At 33.0% G+C, this 13,877-nt stretch overlaps 1 long non-coding RNA gene and 1 pseudogene across 1 annotated transcript; one reads left to right on the top strand and one right to left on the bottom strand.

Annotated features, from left to right (window-relative positions):
• Positions 1-39: 39 nt before the first annotated feature.
• LOC149889212 (uncharacterized) lies at positions 40-2,172 on the bottom strand (annotated as a pseudogene).
• LOC149889211 (uncharacterized) lies at positions 190-4,782 on the top strand. The gene is made up of 3 exons (XR_016453012.1): positions 190-2,760; positions 2,802-4,554; positions 4,620-4,782. It is a non-coding gene; the product is annotated as an uncharacterized LOC149889211 (long non-coding RNA).
• Positions 4,783-13,877: the final 9,095 nt, after the last annotated feature.

Here is a 13,877-nt window from a genome sequence, read left to right as displayed (position 1 = left end):
AATATATTTGAATCAAAACTAAAATAGAGTGTTTTTTTTTTAAGAATCAGAGGATGATGCTGCTGATTCAAGAAGAATCATCGTTGACTTTTTGTTATCAATGCGACAAGCCATTTTAGTTCATACAGATTTAAGAATGGAATGACATTGCAAACACTCTTTTAAATATTTTCCAAGACATTCTTCTACACAAGAGCATTGTCGTTTGCAACGATAAAACAGTTTTTTTTCTTGGAGTTTGTGTTTCTCTTTCTCTTCTGAATCAGGATTTTTTTTTCTGTTTTCCTCCTTCGAGAGAAACCACTTTATAAAGCACATTTTGAGCCTCCATAGATCTAGGCACATTAGTGACCCTTGTTTTTTGTTTGATTAACCTCCTTGGGTTTAACCCGATTTACTGAAAGTAAAACAGGCACTTCTGATTCCTCAATTAATAATTGTGACATTTCTTACATTGATTTCCAATATTCGGCTGAACCATTCCTTCCTTTTGTTTGGGCGACTTTCGATTGTGATCTTGGAGTTGCTGCCAAGGCTCCGTCTTTTGAGGTTGAACTTCTTGTTTTGTTGGAGTAGAAGATTGAAGAGAAACATCAGTTTTTCATTAAGGAGAGTTGCCTTTTAAATTTATCCTGTTGCATATCATCAACATGAAGACCATACTTACTTATACCAACTCTCTTAGCAACTGCTACGATTTTGGCAGCGGATGCCGAATTGTTTTACATTTTTCTCAGGATATTCATGAACCTTTCTCGATTTATTGTCTGGAAAGAGGAAAAGAGCTCATCTCGCGTGTTATTATAATATCAATGGAGGTGTTAATTTGGTACTTGGTCTAGTAGCTGTGTGACTCCAGTAGTATCAGGTGGAGACACCAATAAATCGATTTGCTTTTCACGCAAAAAATTAAGAACTTTAAAGTCAAACCGCGACGAGTGACCATCTGATAGAAGCATAACTGGTCGCTCTATATCTTGTTCGGTGAGATGTTTATCAAGTTTCTTATACGCAGCCGATAATGAACAGTTATCTTGCGATCTACTCTCTGTTGTGGAGATGATCGAATTTTTGATGTTACTGACAGCCTTTTGTGGTGCCATCTGGCTCGTTGTGCCTTAGCCAGCAAATATTTCCTGATACAATAAAACCTCTCCTAAAAGTATAAATGTTATATTTCATATTTTTAAAATATAAAACTATAAAAGCTCACATCTTTAGTTGTGAAAATTTGTTTAGTTGGCTCACCTGATAATCAAACAAATGAGTTTATAGTTATGAGCTCTCTGTTTTCGCGAATCATTTTTTTATGTCTTTCCTTTGCTAGCATAAACTTACCTAGTGGCAGTACCATCTACACCGTAGTTCACAAACGGTGGTGTTTCATCATGATTAAAAACTCTTTCTGTTGCAATATCACCAACCCATACACCATCATTTTTTGTTTTTTTATTTCATCATTATACTAAAAGCAATCAGTTCATCAGCTAAGGCATCTGGGATGAAAAAAAATGTATACCTAGATGAGCTGTAGACATCTCCCTAGTACAATTTAGGGCTCTGTTCATTTTAAATCAGTCTTGCCTCTTAATTACAGTATCATCACGTTTAGCATGCTATCTTCTTCAAAATGATTTCCCGACTCTAAATAGTTTGGATAATAAGGTTCAACATTTTACATCTATTTAATATCTACCTGTACCCTTGTACCTGTTGGGATGTTCATAAAGTTGTTTAAAGAAAAAACTTACCTTCAGTTTCGTAGGGCTGTTTTTGCACTTGATGATAGTTTAAAAAACTTTCTTCTGATTTTCAACACATCCAAAATAATTTCAGAAACTTCTTTCTTAGAGAGTGGTGGGCAAACTATTTCCTTCTCTTCATCTGGATGTAACACTCTCAAATGTTTCTTTTTTACATTCTTAACTTTGCCATCTAATCTTCTGTCTATTGTACAACGATCTTTAATTAAACGAAACTTTCCTGTTTTTAATGCTGCCTGTTCTCATTTTTTATTTTCTGTGCACTAATCTACTGCCTCTGATATTTGGTTTTCTTTAGCTCTTATGTCCTTTCGTAAATCGTTGCTTCAGCTCGAGCTTCTGGCTTTGTTTTTGTTCTAATTCTTTTTCTACCAGCAGAAATCTTAAAATTAAACTGCGGTTTTCCCATACTATTATTTTATTTAAACACTAAAAATAAAGATTATACATACTTGATTAAAGATAATGAGCACAAAATAAACAAAAGTACCAGTTATAGCTATTTTACCATTTTTTAGTTAAAGAAGATTAGTATAAACATTCTCTCCATTCCTAGCTAATCAAATTAAGCTTGTGGAGGCATATTTTACCTAATATAACTTAGTATTTAAGGGGGAAATTGTGTAGTTTTTCAAGGGACTTTACTAGATAAAATGCTATTTTTTGTAAGAGTTAGTTTACAAGCCACCTTTTTATCATACTACGCTGATTTATGATATAATAAGAAAAAAATTTAGAACTTTTAGAAATTTTTCATTCAAATAAATACAATTATGTTCCTTGTAGTTTAAGGGGAATCTTTGAAAAAATGAGAAAATTCACTCTGCTAATTTTCACTAAATATGGGAAAATAAGGATAACGGCTTCCAGGGAAGAAAAGCGCTAAAATAGGTATTTTCAAATCACAAAAACAAAAGTTCAAATAGTTGACTTGTTACGGATGTACTCCATTTTGAAAACTTGCGTAGTTTTTGAGGGAATTATACCTGTACCAGAGGTACAGGTATAATTATATTGGTTATATTGGTTATATTACAGGTATATAATATTTTGAACTCGGTAGCTTTTTCAGCATTTAAACTGATCAGTATCCCTCTTTGTTGTCTTGCAAACTCACTAAGCAATTTTCATGATAACTTACTTAGTTTTTCTGGAATGATTGCTTTTTGAACCTCTGATATTTTGCAGGATCTCTATCCTTTACTGAAAAAATTAAATTTTTTTAGTTACTTCTAAATAAACTAAATGTCTATCTAAAAAAAAAAAAGGTATATTATATTTAGCCGAAGTGCATAAAGTTTTTTGGTAGTACTTGTATTTGTATAGGTTAAGTTTCCATAGTTTTTCAGAGTATATCCTGACCCCAAAAAAACTTGTATGTGATTAATTTATTCACCACAAATATTACATCGCTCGCAAGAATCATATCCATTAAGGCTAATTGTTTACTTCAAAAATTGTCAAGCTGGAGCATCACAACAAAATAGTTTTTGAAAAACTAAGTAATGTTTGTCTGGAGATTCCATTTTGTAACAAAATCGTCGAATGGGCGAGGCATATCTAAATTTATGGCCGTAAGCTTCCGCCCATTTGACGTCATGAAATTATTACGAATAAGCCGATTATATTTGAGCTGAGAGCTGAGCTTACCTAGGTTGGATTCAGTTTTTAGGCAAAAAATAGTATATAAATAAACGGCAACCTAATAAAATAAACATCGTCGGTGGATTTGCTATATATCTTATAGTATTATATAGGGATGGCTGGATCGTTGGGAATTTGTAAATATTTCGTATTATAAGGGTTTGGCAACGCCTATTTGTGTGTATATTATGCTGCAGTTGTTTTATTTGTTTATTTCGTTATGAAGTTATTGCTGTTCATTTGTTTATTTGTGTTAGTTGATACTGATTGGTGTGGTAAAAGTGCATGTCATAGTTTATATGATGAATGTATTGATTATAATTTATTTGCTTGTGAGTTTTGGACTTTGTGTGGATGCCATACGACGATTAAATTTTCATATGGGGGAGGACTTTTATTTTCAAACACCACAAGGCTTTAATCCCAATGGACCTCATAGTAGAAATAAGAAGGTTAACCCTAATAAAGTTTTGAAGGTTGCTCCAAGTTGGGATACTCAGATATTTGGTGTTAATGAGAAGAATTTTAAAGATCCTAATTCTGCACGTATTGCTGATGTTGTAAGATGTTTTATATGGCGATTCTGATTGGAGTGGTTCTTCTTTTAGTTTGAGTTCTTTGAGTTCAAATAGTTCTAGATAATCTAATTCTAGTCGTAATTCAAATGGTAGTGTTAAATGGAACTTTCATTCTTATTATCAACCGGTTCCTACAATTGAATTACCTGATTATTTGCGATTAAGAAGGATGAGGTACGAGCCTTTATTTCAACCTAATGATATTCTTTTACTTAAAGCGGGTAGTGTTTCTAAAAAGGTTGGTCAGTATGAATTAATAAAACTTTAAAGAAATTCCTTTGAATTTTAATGAATTACCTAGTATGGGTATCAAGCGGCATTATGGGAATGAAGACAAACCTATAAGTTACAGTTTTTTTTAATGATTCTTCAGTTAGTGCTGCTGTTTTAGATGGTATTGACGACAAGAAGAAGTTTCGTACATCCAAACGGAAGAAAAAGTTGGCGTCACCGCGGTTATCATTCTGATAATGGCAGAGCAGCCCCCAAACCGAGAACCTTCAGCGTCTCCAGATTTCGTTATAGAAAGAAGTTTTGATGCACCTAAAGGTTAGTTTGATGATTTGACTGTGGAGAAAAAATCCCTACTGGGCGGGGCGGTCTATAGTATATGGCCATAAGCCCCGCCCACTAGGGATTATAGGATTAACAGGGATGAGCGCGCATGTGACGTCGCATAAATAATATAGTGAGCGGTGAGCATGAGCAAAAACATATTTGATTCAGTTTTACACCAAACAAAAAAAAACCCCAAAAGCGAATAAAAAGCGAGCGCACAACCAAAGAAAACAAAAAAATGAATTGCGGTAAGCATGTTTTAGAATGTCCCATAGATTGTAATGAAAATAAAAAAATATTTACAAATCAACAAATTAGTAGTATGACAAGAGTAATAGATCCATTTCATATTGAAATTTATGATAATAATTTACAAAAATGGCAAAGATTTAGATTAATAACCACTACTTCAAGTTTTGAGAGATGGACGGTGTGTTAAGTCAACTAATAAGAGAAGCTATTCATAACGGGGGGGGGGGGGGAGATTTAATACAAAGAGTTGGCGATAGAATCAATCAACTTGCTTCAGGTGGTAGCAATCAACCTATTTTTAGTAGTCCTTCAATTACTGATTCCCCTAATAGAATGGCAAAAACTCTTAAAAGAAAAGCTAGTTCTTCTAGTAGTTCTTCTTTTGATATGCATGATTCTCCAATGACATCTTCTATGTCTGAAACTTCAATTAGATCTCAAAGAGGAAATTTAACTTAAGAAAATGCATCCGGTAAACCTTTAATGGACAATTTAGAAAATCTACATAAATTAGAAAAAGATAAGGAATTTGAAATTACATTTACAAGTGTATATAAACTGCATGATATAAATACTAATCAAGTTAATAGTAATATTCCTTGGGAATCATTGAATTGTTGTCATTCTCAAGAAGTAATAAGAGATAAATTATATAATGTTGGCTTTTGGAAACCAGTAAGTGCATCAGTTACTTTTAATAATGGAAGAGCTTGGGTAAGTGAACCTTCTACAAGTGCTAACCCACAACATAAAGATATTGCAGATTATCCTATTCAATTTTTATTAATGGGAGAAGAAAGTCCATTGAATTTATCAATATTTCAAGATGACGGTGATAGAATTGCATGGGAAGATTATAGTCCACCTATAGGAAATAATGAATTCGAAGGTTTAACTAGAAAAGTATACAGTGGATTTTCTGCATATGGTTGTGATCAAATAACAGCTAATGATCCAGCTTGGCATCAACTTGGAGTTGGAAAAAAGCCAGCTATAGCACATTTTAAGTGGGATCATAATTTACATATAGATTCTCCATGGAGATTAAGAAATGAGTTATTAATTAATTGGAAAAATGATGCATAATATAAAAGCGCAGAATTACCATTTTACTCCGTCATTAGTGCTAATGCACCAGTTGGACAAGATAATTGTTATACAGAATTAAATTGCTATCCACGATTTGATTATGTTAAAGGATATATTGTTAAACCCAGAATTGATTTTAAAACTTATGATGAACACAAAATTATATCTACTAATTGGCAAGCATCACCTACTGCTAATCCTTATACTACAGATATGTTTCCATTAGAACAATTTAGTGATATTTATTATACAATGGTAAAATTAGGAGTTGCACATACTATTAATGAAGATAGAATGTCTCATGCACAACAATATTAAGCAAATGTTTCCACAGATAGACCTGCAAACATTGGTATCAATAAAGATATAAAATATGAATATTCAGATAGAGTTATACCACAGCAATATTTTGAAAATAATGTCATGTTACCAATTGTTAACAGAGGAACTAATGTTAATTTTACTGCTGGAAATTTACCTGTAGAGTATGATTTTGATGTCGTAATATCACATACTATAATAGTAAGAACTGCAGACAGATCTGGATTACCTAATGACATTTACAAAACAATGCAAAGTAAATGCTCGAAATTAGTGATGTTTGATGAAAATACCAATATGTTAAGAGATAAATTAAAATACATTAATTATTTTTTCGATGTTAATCATTTAGCAGGTTCAAGACCAGTACAAAATAGTGTGCAACCTTGGTTTCATAAAAATTATTATGTACCAGCCGCATTTCCGATAGCAAGACTAGATATTGTAAAATAAATTTTATTATAATAAAAAAATTACATGTTTATTACAATAGTTCTTGATTTTCTTCCTCGTCCCCTGAGTATCCTTTCAATTCGTCCAAGTCGGTGGTAAATACTATAGTAGGGTGCAGCTTTTGATCTAGGTGATATAGGTGTGCTATTAATATCAGTTTGAACAGAATAAATATAACATCGGTTAGAAATTGCATCAAACTCATTAGAACAAAATTTCGTTATGTCAAACACATTTGTACCGTTCATTGTGATAAACGTCGGAGTGCAGTATAAATTTAAGTTCTCTTTATATTTAACATTAGCAACTTGGCTGTTATTACCTTCTAATAACTTCTTAAACTCTCCAGCGATTGCAAGGAGTAGGTATTAAAAATTCTTCACAACGTTTAACAGATGCATTTACACAATTGGATAACCAGAATTCGCTTAAGTTGTTATTTACAGGAGGTAATATGCCACCAATTTCATAAGGCTCAAACAAACTGCAAATCGTATCGGTTATAAAAGTCTTTCCTGAATTAGAGTAACCAATTAGCGCTAAAGTAATTTTTTTTTTATCGCGTAATAAAAAACAATCAAAAATATTTTTTAGTAAAGTATCTTTTTGCAAATAATTTTCAATGCTAATATGTTCCAATAATTCACGAAACAGTCCAGTCAGTCGTTTAACAGTTTTAGAATTATATAGGCTCAAATGTAGATTGTGCTATTGTTAAACCTTTATTAATTATTTGTGTAGTTATTTGGTAAGGTAATGATAAATATGCTTTACGTAAACTTTCATTATGTTTTAAAATGTTATAAAAATGTCTAGTGCTCACTATTTTATTATTTATAAACTCTTTTAAAAAGTCTGATGTCGCGCTCCTATTAGTTGTAATTGTACTATACACAGTTTTTTCAGGATAAACTCGTACCTCAAAATTCGTCTGAGCCAAAATCAATTTTAGGTCGTTTTGCTTGACCGCCTTTTTCTTTAAACTGCTGGGCGGAATCTCTTTTTTTTTTGCAAGATAGGAGCGATAGTCACTATAGGTTGGGACGGTAATTTTGAAACGATCGTCGTAGCAGTGATGGAATTTCGCACCGGCTTGAGAATCGATATTGTGTTCGAAACATTGGGCACAGTTGGTACAATTTTGTGGACATGATGAAGAATTGTAAAGGTATCGCATGGCGCAGTACTATAGACTATTTCGAAGATGCTCTTCGGACTCAATTGGGTAGATTTTGATATGATTGCCGCAATTTGGGCAATCTGCCTCACTTGAGGACCGACTTGTAGCATAGCAGCCTGCGCATTTGTATACAACTTGTCGTTTGCAAGATTCACAACACGACTTAGGATTTCCAGAAGTATCCAAAACTCGGATGCGTTGGAGAGGTGGGCACCTCGCCTTTGAGCTTGCTGCGAAATATCTTGAGCGGATTGCTCTATTTGTAGATACCTGCACTCCGGCACTATCTGCAGGAACCAGTATAATAAAATGCCAATGGCTTCCCATGTTACATCCCTCATGATTACATTCGAAAACTTTTTTCCCTTCCAGTCCATAGAAGGGGCCGATCCAAGCAAGACAACTAACAATGTGGAGTGGAGTACACATATATTTCCATTCCGTATTGCTTGCTGCAGAAAAAAGGAACTGGGAACATTTATCAATGAATTCTTCCATTTATCTAATCTTTGCCTTTCCTTAATTAGCTTTTCGTTTAATTCTACGTCAAAAGTACCTTGTTTAGCAATACGTCTCTTAGTAAATAACAAAGAAAGTTCTTCAATGTACTTTAAAAGCTCAACAATAAGATTTTGATAAAAAATCTCACTTTTTGCTTTGGTTTCCTTCTTTATTAGCTTCTCGTGCGTTTCTTCTAACGATTTGATTTCATGCGGTTGTAACTTGTCGCTTAAAATAGTAAAGTCGATATCGTAATTCTTACTGCAACTTCGTTTCTCTACTTTCTGCCCAACTTCTCTTCCTTTTAAATAATTTTTTATTCTTTGCTGAAACTCAAACTCTTGTTCTTCTACAATATCTTGCGTTGGAGCAAGTAACTTTGCTAAATATTCATCATTCATACAGTCTTCGTCGTCAAATAAACCTTCGCTGAATTCCATTGTAATCGCTGTAAAACTGAATGAAATATATTTTTGCTCATGCTCACCGCTCACTATATTATTTATGTGACGTCACATGCGCGCTCATCCCTGTTAGTCCTATAATCCCTAGTGGGCGGGGCTTATGGCCATATACTATTGACCGCTCCGCCCACAAGAGATTATAGGATTAACAGGGATGAGCGCGCATGTGACGTCATATAAATAATTTTTTCAACGTTTTAATAACTTTCGGAGTTATTGTTATTGGTTGCAATGGAGTACTTTTACTCTCGACATCTCGAAAATTAATTTAGTTAGATAAGTTTTCTTCTGCGGTTGCTTTCTTTTCTTCTTCTCTTCCTTTTAAATAGTTTTTAATACTATTTTGAAATTCAAACTGATGCTCTTCTACAATGTCTTGAGACGGTGCTAATAGTTGCGCTAACACTTCGTCTTCCATTTTGTCCTTATCAAAGAAATCGTTACTAAAGTCCATTGTTTACTCTTTAACGACTGAATCAAATATATTTTTGCCCATACTCAGCGCGCACTTATAATCCTCTGGTGACGCCATGTGCGCACTAGTCCTTTAATCCTGGGCGGGACTAAAGGATTAATGCGCACGTGGCGTCACCAGAGGAATCCTTTAATCCTGGGTGGGGTGTCTATAGTATATGGCCATACACTATAGACACCCCGCCCAGGATTAAAGGAATAGTGCGCACATGACGTCACTAGAGGATTATAAGTGCGCACTGAGTGTGGACAAAAATATATTTGATTCAGTCGTTAAAGAGTAAACAATGAAATGGAAAAGTGCATAAAATTAAAAATATATATATTTGGAACCTCTGTATGAGTGCAAGCAATAGTGGAAAAGTTTGGTTTAAAATTATCTATTAAAATTCGCAGAAAAGTAATAATATATTTAACTCGCTAGTGTTAGCTTTAAATTTGTTTTTAGCTTGTATTTATATATAAATATATGTATGTGTGTGTGTATATATATAAATATACGTATGTATAAATATATGTATGTATATATATATAAATATATAAATAAAGGTATGTATAAATATATGTATGTATATATATACACTACCGTGCAAAAGTCTCCGCTCATTTGTAATATTTCAATAAAGTAACAAAAGTTTGCAAGAAAATTGCGTTTATTTTTAATTGTTTATTAAACAATAAATTAGACAGTAAATACAATACATTTTAGGATGATTTTAAATATATAAAATCAAGAAAATGTTAATATACAAAGTTGTAAATGTTAAATTTTATTTTCATCAATATGAGACCCCTTGGAGCGTATAACAGCAGCACATAATCTTGGCATTCGGGCTAATAATTTATTCATGGTTTCCGCTGTTATCTAATTCCAAGCTTTTTGCAAACGTTCCCATAGCATTTGCTGATTAATAAAAGATGTTTCACCTGCTTCTCTGATCTTCCGATCCAGTTCATCCCACAACTTTTCGATGGGTGATAGATCTGGTGATTGAGGAGGCCAAGTCATAATTTTGCAAACTTTTCCCCTTTCTTTTAGTTTCAAATAATTTTTGCATAATCCAGATGCATGTTTTGGATCGTTGTCCTGCTGCATGATGAATCCTTTCCCAATTATACGAATACCAGATGGAATCGCGTGCTTAACCAAAATATTATGGTACATGTGTTTATCCATGGTAGATGTGATTTTAACTAAATCTCCAGTTAACCCATTGCCAAAACATCCCCAAAGCATAATATTACCACCTCCATGTTTTACAGTACTTTGTATACATTGAGGAAGCACTCTTTCATTAGGTAAACGCCTAACATGCACGCGACGTCGGGTACCAAAAAGTTCGAACCTACTCTCGTCTGTCCATAGAACTTTCTTCCAATCTTCTAATCCCCAATTTTTATGCATTTTTGCCCATTCCAATCTTTTCTTCTTATTTACTGCCCTCAACAAAGGTTTACGTGCAGCAATGCGTCCAATTAAGTTGACTGATCTTAGTCTTCTTTTTAAAGTATCAGTTGATACTGGCTTTACCCTTGTTTTGTTGAGTTCTGCTGTTAAAATTGTGGCTGGAATTTTTCTATTTCTTTTGCTGGACACAACAATAAACGTATCTTCTTGCCGTGATGTAACTCTTGGTCTTCCAGAACGTGATCTGTCACTGTTGGAACCAATATCATGCAATCGTTGTAGAGCATATCTCACACCTGATTCGGATATTTTTAACCTGGAAGCAATTTTTCTATATGAATAACCTTCTTCACGTAAAATACATATTTTGCCACGAAGTTCTTCACAATATTCTTTCTTTACTTTCACCATTTCTCAAATTCTTTATTAAATTCAAGACATTAAATGCGCATACTAATGCCATTTTCAAGTATAAATGTAAACATAAGTCTATTAAAAGCAACCAATTAAAATTACTGAAAACATCCTTACCATGCCGGAAAGTATCATGCTACTGTCAAACCTAAGCTTACAAAAAATATTTTGGTTAAAACTTTTGTGCAGTTTTAAATTTAATAAAGAATACTGAAGAACTTTATATGTATTTTACGTGAAAAAGGTTATTCATATAGAAAAATTTCTGCCATGTTTTTAGCAGCAGAACTCAACAAAACAAAGGTAAACAAAATTATTTGAAACAAAAAGAAAAGGAAAAAGTATGCAAAGTTATGATTCGGCCTCATCAACTTTTTATATTAACATTTTTTTCTTTTTATATATTTAAAATCATCCTAAAATGTATTGCATTTACTGTTCCTTGCAAATATTACACATGAGCGGAGACTTTTGCACGGTAGTGTATATATATGTATGTGTGTGTGTGTATTTATCAAGTCCGAAATCTGAACAATTTTTAGGATTAAAGTCCATATCATCAGAGATTCCAAATATTTTTGCACTTTTTGTTATCATGGGATTGTTTGAATTCATAAACTGTTTTAAATGCTAATTAACTAAGATTAAATCTTCCTGGGCATATTTTCCCGATTTCTCGTTTAAGAATGCAAAGACTAAGTTGGTGGAGCTTGCATAATATCACTTTGTTTGTTGGGTGAAAAGATATAACTTGTGGATTTATCAAGTCCGAAATCTGAAAAATTTTTAGGATTAGCGTCCATATCATCCGCTGAATCTTTTTTTTTTCTTTTTCTCTAGATAACGCACATTATCAAGAATTTTTTTTTTTACTTATTTAAAATCTAATACATCACCAAGAAAGTACTGATTAAATTTTTTATGGACTTAAGACAATGTTACCCAAAAATGCTGCTCTGAAAAATTTCAATTTCAAAAATTGAGCTCAATAAAATTACTTGATCACCAGCAAAATGTTGTTTCTCTTTGGACCTCTAAAATACAATTACTATTTTCTTCAACTTTGCTCCTTTTATCAATGATGGCATATGATCTTTCAGCTGTTTTTATATCGTTGCATAGCAAATAAGCTGTATTTTGCTTAAGTTCAGGATATTTATCTTGAACCAAAGTTGTGGTGTATTTCCAAAATATGGTTGGATTAAGAGACGATTTACGAGTACCTTTTTGCCAAAAGATGAAAATTGTGTACTAAGAATTGATGAAAAAATCAAACTTCCACTCCAACTTAAAAATACATAGGTATCTTCTGTTTTTAATACCCCATCTAACATTTTGCATAAATCTTATATACTTTTTTACTTTCAAATATAAACAATGGCTTAAAACGGTATGAGTTGGTCTTTAGTAACTTGTTTTGTGTTTCATTACACTGACAATGTAAAACCTCTTTTCTGTCGATTTTTTAAATTCATATAAAGTCATGTTCGATATTGCGCCAGGACGAGAGCCATTGTCATAAATAATACAAGTAAGTAATTCCGTGCTAAAAAAAATGTAGCATTTGTAGATTTGTTTGTGCTGCTTATTGTTGATTGTGGATGAAATTTCAGAAGCAAGCGATTGAATTGAATCATTTTGTACATCATGACTTAAATACAGTTGAGTCCTCTTTTCATACCTAAGATAATTGTCCAAAGTAAGATCATATTTGGATAATAGAGTTAACAGTTCAAGAAAATTGCCAGCGTTATTAATTGTACCTTTACTACCCAGTTTATATTGTTGATTTTCTCTGTGTCCTCTAAATGATAAACCTTGCTTTGCTAAGAAAAACGTCAAGTCTATCATTCGTTTCAAGACTTCTCTATTCTTTTCTATTTGGCGACATTCTTAACTAATTAAACCAGATATAACAATTTTATCATTTGAAATACGATATTTAGTTAGCAAATACTGGCGTATTGCAATTAGATGCTGGTGGCAAGTTTCGTGTTAAACAATTTTTTCCATCCCTTTTTTCCACTTATTAGTTCCTGCTGCTGTAGCAGACCATTATTTGCTATAATTTTCAGCTATAAAATCAGCAAATAACCACCAAGCGTGGCAGTACATTTTTTTGATTGCTAGGTGAAAATACAAGCCAATTTCTTTCCTTTTTTATATTTCCCTTTCCTACAGTTTTTGTATACCAAGATCTTTGGAACTTACGGCCGGTCTCCTTCAGTTGGAAATTGGAAAGATTTATGTAGACCAGGGTGACATGGTCCTATTTCACACAACTTCCTTATCAGCTTTGCGCTCAAACTTTTATTATTATAAAATCCGGGATCTGAAGGGAAGTCCGATTGAGGAAGAAGCGGTTCTTGAACAGTTGTAACTGGTACCAGGACATATGGGGCAAGTTCTTTTTCATCAAATGCTTCATTTTTAGAATTAGTAGACCTGGTATCATTATCGTTTGTCTGCTCGAAGTAGTGTTGAAATCTTTCAGCAGGCGTATCAGTTTCACGACTTTCTGTATTAACACTTTCAAAAAGGTGTTGATCTTCACTCACTAACGTATTTACAGCAGAAGTTGTAAGTTACAACTTTTAACAACTTGTAACTGACTGAGTATCTGACAATTTAGTTAAAAATGATTTTAGTTTGTGACACTTGCTTGCATCCATGTTCAAACGAACCATCTTAGCCAACTTGCGGGAAGCTGCTCCACTTAACTTTCGTTTTTTATTTTCATTGCTAGGTTTTTGGTCTGTATCATCTATAATATAATTC

The sequence above is a fragment of the Hydra viridissima genome, unplaced genomic scaffold (assembly GCF_058129835.1).
Source record: "Hydra viridissima isolate aposymbiotic clone 2 unplaced genomic scaffold, HvirCarnegie_v1 scaffold_5, whole genome shotgun sequence".
Taxonomy (NCBI): domain Eukaryota; kingdom Metazoa; phylum Cnidaria; class Hydrozoa; order Anthoathecata; family Hydridae; genus Hydra; species Hydra viridissima.
Note: the sequence above shows the minus strand (reverse complement) of the source record. Positions and strands in the feature narration are given on the sequence as shown.